The sequence below is a fragment of the Camellia sinensis genome, chromosome 12 (genome assembly GCF_055761805.1).
Source record: "Camellia sinensis isolate YWXY chromosome 12, ASM5576180v1, whole genome shotgun sequence".
Classification (NCBI taxonomy): Eukaryota; Viridiplantae; Streptophyta; class Magnoliopsida; order Ericales; family Theaceae; genus Camellia; species Camellia sinensis.
In genome coordinates this window covers 172,458,550-172,472,706 of record NC_138972.1, presented here as the reverse complement: position 1 = coordinate 172,472,706, position 14,157 = coordinate 172,458,550, and the positions used below count along the sequence as shown (strand labels likewise).

The following is a 14,157-nucleotide window of genomic DNA, read 5'->3' as shown; positions in this document are numbered from 1 at the left end:
CTTTGTTTTAACTATCTCCCCCAAATCTATCTCTTTGCAGTTTGCCCATGAGCAGGAATTCTTCTGCCAGGCTGCTCGTCTCCAAAAAAGAGAAAGAAAAGGTAATCACGTATACCCAGATTTAAATTCACATAAATGAAATGTATATATATATATATATATATGTGATTTCACTAGTTACCTTTGACTTATTGGATATATGGAGACAATGAATGCTGTTGAGTTTCTCTGAATTTGATGAATAAAGAGCTAAAAGTAAGCTCTAATCATTTCATTGAACTTGTATCAAATCAGAGCATATGCGAAATTTTTACCAAATGAAGGATGAACCAAATCCCTCATCAAAGTTCCAAAAAGTCATATTTTTACTAAATTTTGATTTTGACAAAAATCTTAGAAGAACAAAGATTGGAGACGATTTTCTTTCATAAAAAAGGTTAAAACAGATATTTAGGATAAGTTTGCAACTTTTCAAAAAGATTTCATGAAAAAAAGAAGGATTGGAGTGTTCCATACCAGATCAAGCTTTTAAACAAATTTTTACTCTAATTTCGTGAAAAAAGAGAATTAGGATTGGAGATGCTCTTGGATTTGAACTTGTTCTAACACACTTCCATGAAGGATTAAGCTATTGATGTAGCGGTGTGTGTGACTTGGTGTATAGATGGAAATGATGAAGGCTGTGAGCTTTATGTATGTCCGGCCGCTGGGTTATAATCCTGAAAGTGCCCAAGCTGCTGAAATTGCTGATGAGAGGAAGAACCAGGAGCAGAGCAACCCCCAACAAGACCCATCTGTGGATGGAGCATCAACTTCAATGTACTAATGCGCACATGCATAATGCATCACAAATACATAGTTGTGTTTATTTTTTATGTTGAATTAGTGGTTAAACAGTTAGCTTCTATTTTGTGGGAAAAAGTAATAATGTTCATTTTGTAGGCTACTGCAAGGCAATCATATGTATGTGTAGATTAGGTCATTTTTTGGGGATTTGGTTCAGGAAGAGGCGGAAATTGAAAGGAGGAGAGACAATCGAAGAGGTTGCGTGTGGGGGACAATGAAAGCGAAGAGAAATCGGTTGTGCAATTTCAAGCTTCATCTCCTTCGAAGAGTAGAATATTAGAGAGTGATAATTGTGGTAGTAGCGATAGATTCAACATCAGAGCGACGCCGAGGAGGATGGAGACTGGTTTCTTCAGCAAGATCCGTCCTGAACTCTTCCATCACATCCTCAAATTCCTCTCTTCTGAGGTACGAGTCTGTATGTATATTATTGGGCCAATTTTTTTTTGGTATATTAGGGCAAAAGTATTGTTTTTTGTTTTTGTTTTTTTTAGAGATTTGGGGGTTTTATGATCTGGGTTATTTTGTATGATGGCAATCTATGCAGGATCTTGTTTCATGCGCGCTGGTTTGTAGATTTCTCAATTTTGCAGCTTCAAATGAGTCTTTGTGGCGTCGCTTGTGAGTGATGAGTTTTTCTTTATCATCTTTTATATATATTTTTGCTAGCTTTGAATTTTTATTGAATTCCTACATTGTTTCATTCTTTCAAGTTTGAGAAGAAAAACATTTTCGTATTTATTGATTGCTTTTTCAATTAGAATATATAATGTGTATAAAAAGCTTTTTCCTGTCACAGTGTTCTCTTTTTCTCCAAAAACTTGCTAATGGCCATGAATCAAATCAATTTTTATGAATGCTTATTCATCAGAATTCGTAAGTTTGTAAATGAAAATTTTGTTTTAAAATAATATTTTCTTTTTTCTTTGTCAAATGAGACCTCCAACTACGTTGTTGATTTCCATCAAATTTGGCTTATTTCCGTCATTTGTGGTAAATGTCCAGCTTTTGTGATGTCTCTCTATGGTTTGAACTAGAGTCTAGACTAGAGAATACATAAAGGATGCATGTGAAGTTATGCATTTGGTTGGGGATATAATTACACATTCTATTAGTTTCTACTTTTCTGAATGGAAACTATCTATTCATGGCTATAAGAATTGAGAGACATGGTCTTTAAAAGATTTTTGTAGATAACACACAAAATGCGCGTGTGCATGTCTGTTGCTGGAATATCACTCCAGTGAATTCCTAATCATGTATTGTTGAGGCTCAAGCTTTTAAACTCTTTAGGTTATCTTCTTCCTACATGAAGAACATCCCATGTTGTATTTGCCTTGTTAAATGCTAACAGCTATGTCAGAAACTTGTATCTTCTTCCTAAATTATGCAATATCTTTAGAAGTATTTTTAAAGTATTTGGTTTTAGCGGTTATCTTAAATGTCTTAGTAGACCTATTGGATTCTCAAATGTTGGTTCTGCTCATTTGACTTGCATGTGTATTGTGCTTGTGTGTAATGCTTATGGTTGTTAGATGACATCCCCTAGTTTGTAAAGCATACATTTTCACCAAGGAATATTGCAGTTGGTGATCTAATCTCTCCTATTAACTTCACTGTGCCATTGTCAAAACTCAGTAATACATCAGGATACATACAAAGCCTCCACATTTCTTTTAGGATTTTCTATCATGGCATCCAAATATTTTGTTTTAATGTTTGAGTTGATTTTTGCAGATATAAATCTGTCAGTATGTGTGTATTAAAACAGATATGTATTTGATAATTCATTAGTAATGTTTTTTATAGGTACCGTATGCGATGGGGTCTGCTGCCCCCTACAAAAAAGTTGCGAGAGTGTGCTTGATAAAAGCTTTACATTCAGGTATATTTCGGGTCTACTTAAATATTGTTGTTGTTGAGCATATCAAAATCATATTAAACATTGATGTTTCATAACTTAGGCCCTTCTTATTTATAGAAACTTGTCCCTTTGGCCTACGAATTTCATGTACTCTGTCTCTTCTCTCCAAGTCTGATTTGAACTTCTTTTAACTGACCCATTTGATGCTCATTGTTAAAGCTAGATTAAGAAACTTATAGTTTACAAGAAATACTTTCTTGCAGCGTGATGGAGAGGACATGGTTGAATTTGTTAGGTATTGCCCCTCTGAGCTCAAAGAGTATTACATCCAAATGCAGGCAGCAAAATGAAGCCAAGCACCTCTCCCTTCTCAGGTAAACAAGGGTAGCTGTTGGGCTGAAACTTTTGCCTTTTATGTGTTTTTATGGGGGCGATGGGGAATCACTTTCATTTCTTTTCTGTACATTTCATACAAATCTATGGGATGATATAGGATTTTTTTATAGCAGACTTCTTGACAATAATCTGTTAGTGGTATGTTTGATTTATCCCCCTCCTGAGCAAGTCTCTCTCTCTCTCTCTCGGATGAAGAATGCTATTGGAAGCTTATCGGAGGTTTACTTTTTTTGTCATAATTTTCACGTACATGTTGTTTGGCTCAGAATTGTCGCTTACTAGACCGCATTTTGAAAAGACTGCTTTTATCTTCTTCTTCTTCTTTTTTTTGTGTTGTGTGTGTGTGTTTTGTGTGTGTGTGTGTGTGTGGTCTGGGATGTTGCTATAGTGCTCTGTTATCAGAATCTTACGATTCGCGATTCGATTCACGATTCGATTCCCAATTTTTGTAAAATCGATACGAATCTAAGGGTGAATCTATTTTGGAAGTGAATCTCTAGTGAATCGCACGATTCACAATCGATTCACGATTCGATCCACTTTTTACGATTCATACAATTTTAAAAATTATTGTGTCCGACATATTTTCGACTCTATTTTTCCTCCATCTTTTTATTAAAAATGACATAATACAACTTCTAATAGCGTTTAATACGAAAATAACCAGCATATATACATGCTTTGTTGTTATTTTAGTGATCATAAAGTTTTTAATAGGAACCAATTAGATTTAGTCAGACCTAACATATTTTTAACCTTTCTTCTCATTATTTTTTTTCCTTTAAAAAATCGTAATATATCTTCTAAAAATGTTTAAGATTAAAGTTACACTATGAATTATCTATTGCTATTTTATTAAATTAAATATTACATCTTTTAAAAATATTTTAGGCTTTAAAAAAAAAGATTCTAAATGATTTTTCTTATTATTTGCTCACTGTTACTTAGAAAAGTATGTATGCTTATTGTCCAAATATCAATATCGTTGTTAATTATTGTTACTTTAGAAATTGATAGTTTGTCTATTTGGTTATTATTTTTATTAAGAATGATTGATAAGAAATATCTAAAAAAGAAAAAAAGGTAAGATGGTGATCTTACATTGGAACGTTTGTTAACTTTTTACTTATTAAACTACGTGGTTATCATTCAAAATAACATTTTTATTGATTTAAGTTTAAATATTTTATATTCATAAGATATATTTAACATCTAAATGTGTAAATATATGTTTTTAAATAATTTAGAAGAAGTGACTAAATCTTTACGATTCACGATTCGATTCGATTCGCGATTCGGTACGAGATCATTTCGATTCACAATATGAATCTCGATTTGACAACTATGCTATAGTGTATATGCACCATGCATAGCAGGACGACTTCTTTAAATGAGGCTCATAACAATAAGACAAAGGCATTTCCTTCATTTATCATTTATTTTTCTTGTGTATCTGAAGGTGAATGATGACCAGATTATTCTTGATAAGACTGTTGCTGATCAAGAATCTATATGGAAAAGCAGCAGAGGCCTAACTGATAAGGTGGTCCCCAATCATGATTGCTCTGGAGAAACATGTTCTTATTATCAAATTGGAGATGTATTCGTTTGTGAGAAGACCGGACAGGTCCATGGTATGCATCACTAGTTGTGGTTGTTGAATATAGCAACCTTGCTTGTTTGTAAATTTGGTACAATTGCATAGATTTTTATACATAACTTGATTGAAGTTTATTGGTTTATGTTCTTTGTTCATGCAGTTTGTGATGATACATGCAGAGAAGCTGTTTTGGACCCTACAAATGTGCTTTTGGTTTGTACAATATCTGGGCACTGCTTTGATCTATTACTGTCACCATCTGAAATGGAGCCGGACACTGTAAAAGATATCTCCTTTAACTTGTACTTGGTGTCCTTTGTCATATAGCACACTTACGTTTTTAATTTCAGAGGTTTCCTGACTTTCATTGTGCACCATAACAGTCCATGAACTATAATATCATTTTAGTATTACAATTTCTAAAACAGTGCACGCTACAAGACTGCTATCGTTCAGTTTGTCCATCGTCATTTTATTGTCACGAGGTTTGAGTGCATCATGTGTTCCATCACAGTAAGTATGCTTGATATCAGGGAATAAAACTATAAGACTTAGAGAGGCTATATACAAGCACATCTGAATAATTACAAGGGAAATTGAATGCCAAATCCTTTGATTCTTTTGAGCATCATAGTGGGGACTGTATTTTTTTTATTGTGTGTTCAATCAACAGAATGGGTTGTGGTCTCTATGCAGTGTACCATCACGAGTGCACAGCTAAACTGTAGGGAAAGTCAAAAACTGCAAGGGATTAGTTCTATTGCTTGTCTGTCTTGTGAATAGGAAATGTGAGATTGTGTAGCAATTTTTCTAAAAAATTCTATATAATTTATTCATGCTATGTTTAGGTTTGGAATTTGTAAGGAAATGAAATTTTACTTATTAATTTATTTTTTTATATCAATTGTTGGTGCCAAAAATAAAGCAGATGGTTACCTGGTTCAGTCAGTATCATGGGCTGAGAGTTTGATGTTATTATATGACTTTGGGGTCAAGTATTGCAAATCAATGGGAATTTTCTGAGAATTACATTATAGGTGGAATTTTTTGTTTACAGATGTATGGAATTAGGGCAAAATATCTTTATCTCCGTCTCTTCTACAAACTCTCTGCCAACTCTTCCTCCGGCCTCCTCCGCTCTTTGCCTCCACCCTCACAACGTCTCCTCCACCACTTGCTCTCCCTTCGACACTCACCCTTGATACTCTCCACTCTCCTCTCCTACCTCCCTCGATAAAGGTAGTTTTATCTTAATTTTATGGATTTGTAATTTTTTTTTTCAATTTTCCACCTTTGGTGTAATTCTGAGAGGAATCTCACTGATTAACAATATTTAGCGCCAAGTCTCACTATTTTTGGAAAAAGATTTCATTAAATTTTTTGCACAATTTATTATGAGAAGATAATTTGTTATGCCTATGATATGTGATGGAAAATGTTCTAGACCACTAATCCAAGAGCTCTAATAGCTCTAATATTGATGTAGATCCCACATGATGGGATGTTTTGGCGTTGTATCTTTTTTTTAAAAAAATTATTTTTCAGCTCATTAGAGCTGTTAGTGATCCAAAATTAGTGGTACCAATCACTGCTTATTTCCTGTGTTTGCTTTTATATTGATATACATAATATTTATAGTTGTCCATCATGAATTAAATCACTGTGAATAATCTTGGTTAAATCTTAAAATTGTATGCATTCGTTCCAATTTAGACAGAGGAAAGTAGATACGTTTTAAAACAGAGATTTGTGTTTCATCTCAAAAATTCGCAGATTATCTTCATACACTTTCTTTTTATTTAAATTATATTTTATGAACTGTAATATTTTACATGGTACTTTAATAACCAAGGTATGATGTCAAAATTCTAAAAAAGAACCACTTTCGTTGGTTTTATATTTTAAATCTTTAGTTTTTTATTTTTTATATTTTCTTAGTTTTGGTGATTAAAGATATTGGAATTTCTTTACATTTTACATTTAGATTATACTTTTACATGAAAATTTAATATATAATAATCTAAATAGAATTAAAAGTAAATTATTGGTAAAATTTTTTATAAATTCAAATATGTACTGATTTTCTATTATTATATATTTTTTTTGTCATTAGTATTATTTAATATTAATATTTTTTTTTTCAAAAAAGATACACAACAAATTATTTTCCAAGAGTATTTAGTTAAGTGAATCTAAATCTAAAAGTAAAATTAAAAAATAAAAAAAGTATCAAATGAAGTGAATCTAAAAAGAAAAATAAAGGGGTTATCAAAGAAAAACAGTGTCAAAGACAAAAAAATATGAAAACTAAAAAATTCAAAACAAAAGTTTGAAAAAACAAATTAAACCAAACTATATACACTTCTTGGTAAAGGAAAGCTATCCTTTAGGCACGCTTTGTTGACCATTTTGTAGTCCACGTAAACACGCCATTTTCCATTCTTCTTGAGCACCACCACGGTGCTTGAAATCCACTTTGGATAATGGACTCTCCTTGATTGCCTCTGCTTCTTGTAGGTTCCCCATCTCTTCGACTATTATTTCGGCGTGGTGTATAGCCGATCTGCAAGTCATCTGTATAATATCTCTGGCGGGGTTGACATTGAGTTGGTGACAAATAAAGTTTGGATCAATACTAGGCATGTCATATGGCGTCTAGGAAAACACTTCGAGATTGAAGATCAATAACTCCATGATATCCTTTCTTTTAGTGCTGGACAAAGATAAGTCGAACAAAAAGAACCTCTCTGGGTCATTCTCATCGATCCTCACTTCCACTAGATCTTTCACAGCATTCTGTTCGGCTGCCTTGCCAACATCTGCAAACATTTCATTGTTTTCTAGTTTCTCTACCATCTGCATGAACCCTTTGGCAGCATCACGAAGCATTGCTTGGACATGATCTGGTCTCCCAAGACTTCTTCATTCAATTCTGCTTCGTTTGGGAATCACACCATTTGATGGTAAGTTGATGCTACAGCTCGCATGGCGTGTACCCATGCTCTCTCAAGAATCATGTTATAAGTGGAGGAGACTTTCAACACCTGGAACTCTAGTTGCTTGACCGTCGAGCCTGCTTTGACCGACAAAATTATCTTGCCGACCGACCATTCAGGCATTGAATTAAAACTAACCAAAGGAGACGTTGCTGGTACTAAGTCTTTATTTTCCAACTTCAGTTGCTTGAAGGTCTCATAGTATATTATCTCACATGAAAACTCCCCTGGTCTATCAAGATCTTCTTGATATTGAAATTCTTGACATGCAAAGTAACCACCAGCGCGTCGTTGAGGGGGTTCTGCAACCTTGCCATGTCTTTATTTGAGAAAGTGATGACATTTTTTGCTTCTGTCTTTCATTTCTACATGGTTAGTTGTACACTTAGCACCTCCTTCATGTGCTCTGCCTTTTTTTATCATCCCTTTGAACTCACAGACTCACTCAAGTTCAATGATCCCATGTATCACATTTATCATGCTTTGAGGCAGACTGTCTGCTAACATTCTGTCTGGTATATTGCAGTCTTTGTAAAACCTATTAAATCGGCAGTAGCCAAGAAACCTCAATTACTATCGCATTTACATCCTTGATATACTTCTTGTATGCTTTCAAACCAATATGGACAGCATCAACATATGCACTAGATTTACCTAATCCATTAATGTATATTTTTCCTTTCACGTTCGCCTTGTCTCATCCCCTTCACACGTCGCTTCTTCCTTGCTTGGAGAAAAGGTAATGTGCCAATCGAGTATTCTTGATGAGTAACTATTATGTCCAGATTCAACCAACTCAAATGCACACAGGTTACAACGAGTAGAAATATTGATTTTCTTATGTCGCTAATTGCATGTATTGGGCTTAACATCTGGCTCAATTAAGGCATTCCAGTTTTTTAACGTAACTAAAATTTCTTTGAGATTAGGAGTGTGTATGGTCTAGTTTCATTTCAGTTTGGATCGGTGTGGGATAAAATCAAAACCAATCATTGTTTTATAAAAATTGGAACTAAACCAGGCCATTAAAATCATAGAACCAATCCAAACTAAACCATTTAAACACAGTTCAGTTCGGTTCGGTTTGGAACCACGGTTTCATATAATATATTCACAAGAAAAATTCAATCTATCATAAATTTTAAAAATAATAATAACATACCCATCACACAAATTGCTCTCATAATATTTACCAGTTAAACAAAAACATAACATTAAGCAAACATATTATTCAACATTAATTTGTCAAAAATTTTCAAAACATAAACATGCCCATTGTTCAACCATTAACTTAAACAAATATAACATCTAGCAAACATAAAACTCGTATCAAACAAACAATCTATCATGACAACAACATATTGTTTGAAAATCTACCAGCATATGAATTATCCAACAACATATCTATTAACAATGATTTGTTATTATTTGAAAATCTCCCAACATATGAATTATCCTTTGTGATGCTCCGCAAGTGGATGGTTATGCAATCCTTCGATTACTTTCAATGACCATTTTTCATTTCTCTCTTATGCCTTCAGAGTAAAAGGACGTATGCACTTCTTTATACTGGTGCCACTCTTAAAAACAAGATAAATCCTTGGTATCTCATCATAGGTCGACGACTTAATAGCAACGCCAAAACCATAACTCTTAGCAACATCATGTACCCAATTGATCAATTCATTTTTGCTATTGAAAACCTACATATTAAGTCAATCATAAAAACAATTTTATGTATTTATGTACAGAAATAAGTTTAGTTGAGCTAACCTGTCCAGTTGTAAATTGGCCCGTGTGATCCACTAGAAAATTTGAGGGAACCTCACTTCCTTAAGTTGAGACATGGAGCTGCAAAATAATAATAATAATAATAATAATAATAATAATAATAATAATAATAATAATAGTAATAATTTATGAAAAACAATTTCTTAACTAATTAAGTAGGAAAAATAAACAAATACTTCTTTGTTTTTTACTAGAAAAGCTTAGAATACAAATAACAATAATAATAATAATAATAATAAGAAGAAGAAGAAGAAGAAGAAGAAGAAGAAGAACCAAGTGGACAATGTCTTCTAATATCGAGGAATTCAGAAGTAAATAATAAATTATTTTTGTTAGTTTACTACTAGGAACTACCCAACATGGCCATTAATCTCATAATTCATTAGGAATCACACAAAATTTTCAACTCACAAACTACTCTTTACTACTAGGAATCATTATTTTCATTAATGTGGACAATAGTCTCCCACTTACAAGGATTCCCCCACACATTACAAGGCCTCTTAAATATGATAGAAAAAACTTGAACTTATAATAGTCTCAAAAATATTCTCTACATCATTTTCTTTTCCAACAAAAAATGAATAAATATTGGTAGCTCCTAGTAAGTGGAGGACTACTGACCACATAGATGAAAATAACAGTCCCTAATATTTATACATTTATAAAATTTTGAGAGACAACTTGAATTTAATGCATCAATTTTCAAACCATATTTATTAGTTAAAGTTGTGGGTTAAAATTTTGAGAGATAACTTGACAAGTGTCAAAGGATAAACAGCGTGGAGTAATTCTCTAAAATAACCAAACAATCACTCAATACCATAGTTGACACTTATGCATTACAAATTTTTCCACTTACTTGCATGCCCAAGGGTTCAAGTCCTACAGCTAAACATATCAGACTACCTCCTGCAAGGGAATAATAAAAAAAAAAAATGTTGTAGCTCATGAATCCTTTGAAAACTTTTGAATGTTTAGAACAATTGCCAATACAAGAAAATACTAATTTTTTTAACATGACATTGAACATGTCTATGATATTTATGCATTACAATTTTTTCCACTTACTTGCATACCCAAGGGTTCAAGTCCTACAACTGAACATATCAGACCTACTGTAGCGACCCTAATTTTCTTAAGTCATTATTTTATTATTATTATGGATATTGTTATCTTATTTTATTTTTGCCTTTATTAATTGGGTGGTTACATGAAATTTAATGTGATATTTAATGAGCTGAATGTTGTAATTATTAATTGGGTGGTTACATGAGATTTAATGGGATATTTAATGAATTTAATGTTGTAATTAATAAATTTAATGTATATATATTTAATCTTATATATATAGTAACATAGAAGTATTCAACTAGGTTGAAGAGATCAAAAGAAAAGAGAAGAAAGAAAACAAAAATGAGAGAGAGAGAGAGAGAGAGAGAGAGAGAGAGAGAGAGAGAGAGAGAGAGAAATCAAAGAAGACAAAGAGAGGGACGGTGGCAAGGAAGAAAGAGGAGAGGGAAGAAAAGGAAAGATTAGGGTTTTGTTTTGGTGGCTCTATTAGTTTTCCAAATATTCTTTGATCTTCTATAAAATATTGTGAGTACAAGCCCCACTTCCCTTGACTTATGGTAAATTCGTTGTTATTAATTAATTAATTATTTTTATTTATTTGAGGTTAGTTTAATTATGTTTTTACATAAAGATAATAGGTTGATTTTAATTATTTTGTTTAGTTGTGTATGTAAGGTTTATGGTTATTAGTTGATTGATTGGTTTTAATTATTTTGTTTAGTTGGGTATGTCATGTTTAGGGTTTTTATATGGATTTATTTTATGGTTGTAATCACACTCATGGTTATATGAAATTAAAATTAATTAAGAACCCATAGATAAATTCCTTATACTCTACCATGACACCATGGATTGTTGTTTTATTTGAGTGACGGTGAGAAAGAGTGTATAAAAATATGAGGATTATGAGATTTATTGGAATGCCTTAGGCTTGGCATTGTTATGTTATTCTCATGAGTGAGATGTTATGTAAATATATATTGTTGCCTCGTTCTCATGAGTAGACGAGTGCTTTGATTTACACGCATACGTATATGCTAACCATCCGGGGAGTGTGAGTCAAACTCGGGACGATATCCCCATGCAAGTTTGGCTTCGGAGCGGTGTTAGGTATACGGGAGGCACATGGGATATATGTGTAGGCCGGAAGTGGAGAGCCGAAGTGGTGGAGTTAAGATACAAAGAATTTAATTACGAGGTTATTGGTATAGTGTGGATTGTGTTCTTTTGTATATCCTGAAAAATAGTAAACGACCTCAGTAAATTACGAAATTGGAGCAGAGGCATGTATACGTGATTCTAGACAACTTTTGTGTTTTAAGTTGTTATTAAAAAAAATCGATTAGAACTTATAATCGGATGATCTTGATTATTGTAGTTTTGATTTATTTTGGCAATGCAGAGTTTAGAGGTTGTTTTTAGGAAATTTAATTCTGTACAACTTTCGTCCTTTGAGTTTTGGTCAATTCGAATTATTTAAGCATGAAACGGTGCATTTGTATACTTCTTTAGCAAATTGCTTATGGTTAAATTATACTAAGTTTATTTTGCAGGATGGTGGGTCTTACTAACTTTTCATGTAGGGCTGACCCACCATATTTTTATTTCTATTTTGTCTATTTTATAATCAATTTATATTTCGTTGTGTACGGGAAAGAAACTAAATGCCACTGTATCTTGAGAAACTATCCATTTGTCTCGACGCGGTTGGAACTACTTGTCTTGTCCCATAACAAGAATTAAATGTATTTTTGTTTGTGTCTGGTGGACATGTGGGTGTCAATTCTTGTACTCATACTAGTATACCTGTATACTGACCCGTTTTGTCTCTTGGCAACTCGGGTGCGTTCTATTTGGGCGCAGCCGAGCTTCCTTTGCAGGATTAGTTGAGGCTACGGTGGTGACGTGGAATTACTTTAGTTGTTGGACTAGTCATTTGAATTTCTTTTGTTTTCTTGAGCTTAGGGTTGATAATAGTTTATGTATTTATTATTTGTTTTTATGACTTTAGTATTGGAATAATTTGGCATGGTTTGTAACCGTATTTTATTTAAGTTGTTTGGACTATTTATTGTTACCTTGATGTTGAGGTATTGGTTAGTTATGAATTTATGGTGGATGGCTTGGTTTGCGTTTAGTTTTTTCTTTCACAGTTAGGATTTGGATGATGGAATATTGATTGGGGTTAGTCCTAATATAATATTTAATTGTCCGAATTTTGGGGCGTGACACCTACCTCTTGCAAGGGAATAATAAAAAGGATAAATTACAAACACACCCCTTGAGATTTACTTAAATTACAAATTTCTTCTCATGGTTTCAGAAATTACATTATGCCCCCTAAGGTTTTTAATTCCATAACAAATAGGTCATTTTATTAATAAATCATAAAGTTAAATAACAGTTTTTAATAATGTTAAAATTTTATTTCAATTAATAATTCAGATAATTTTATTATTGTATAGGTGAACAGTTAGAAATTTCACTTTTTCAATTAATTCTATTCAATAAAAAATTATGATAGGAAGGTATTTGTAATTTTCCAAATCATAGGGAACAATTCGTATTTTAAACAAACGAAGTGTATTTGTAATTTACCTTAATAAAAAAGATGATACAACTCATAAATCCTTTGAAAACTTTTAAATGTTGAGAACAATTGCCAATAGAAGAAAATATAATTTTTTTAACATGAAATTGAACATGTCTAAGATATAGGTTGCGTTAGCGACAAACTTGAAAGAGTTCACTAACACGACCTTCCTCAAAAACTTGTAGACATATCCCTTTGGTTTTGGATACAATTTCAAGTATACCAACACAAATCTGACACAGGAATGGGTCATTGGAAGGCAACTTTACAAGCAAACACAAAGATGCTAAAGCATGGTCAGACCAAACCTTGGGCATTTGGTGAATGAATACCTCGCTGAGAAAGCAAGAGTCTTCTCCACAGTTAATGTCAAGATCAGTAGACATCCTCGGATACCCACAAAGTGCATCATCAGATGTTTTATGAAAAAATCTGTGAATTTTGAGTTTTAAGAGAATACCGGCCGTTCAATATTTTGGGGGTCCAGAATTGGACGTGCAGAGGGAAAGATTGCTGATTGCATAATTTTTCAAGCACATGTTCGATTTTTGAAGCATGGTCAAATATCAGAGCCGTCGTCCTCCCCGGCAGATTTTGCTCTAATTCTCTTTCTCGGCCATAAGAATACTCATTAAGGTGCCCTCCAATCATTGCCTTCTTGTGTAGAAACCCCTAAACAAAACAAAAGAAATTGAGGTGAATAAAGAAACCCCCTAAACAAAGTAGAACTGAATTGACAAAAAAAAGAAAAAAAAAATTTCATTTTGTAAGCCACTGCAAGGCATGCCTAGCAGAGATTGTCCACTTGATGAGAAAAAGAAACCAAAGCCAAAAGATGTTTTTGGTCAAGCTTTACCAACTGAAGAACAATTTGAAATCCTTAAAAATGCTCCAAGGTATGTCTAACGGACAATTTTGTACATCTGTAAATTGTAACTAGCTTTCTTTTAACTTGAAGAGAATGTGAGATCAACATAAATGAGATCAAGGAAATCTT

At 32.9% G+C, this 14,157-nt stretch overlaps 1 pseudogene across 1 annotated transcript; it reads left to right on the top strand.

The window, feature by feature from the left end:
• Positions 1–413: 413 nt before the first annotated feature.
• On the top strand, positions 414–5,131 carry LOC145804327 (F-box protein SKIP31-like; annotated as a pseudogene). Its single transcript, XR_014345963.1, has 6 exons — positions 414–1,254; positions 1,394–1,467; positions 2,656–2,731; positions 2,974–3,084; positions 4,566–4,740; positions 4,867–5,131. The product of XR_014345963.1 is annotated as an F-box protein SKIP31-like (transcript).
• Positions 5,132–14,157: the final 9,026 nt, after the last annotated feature.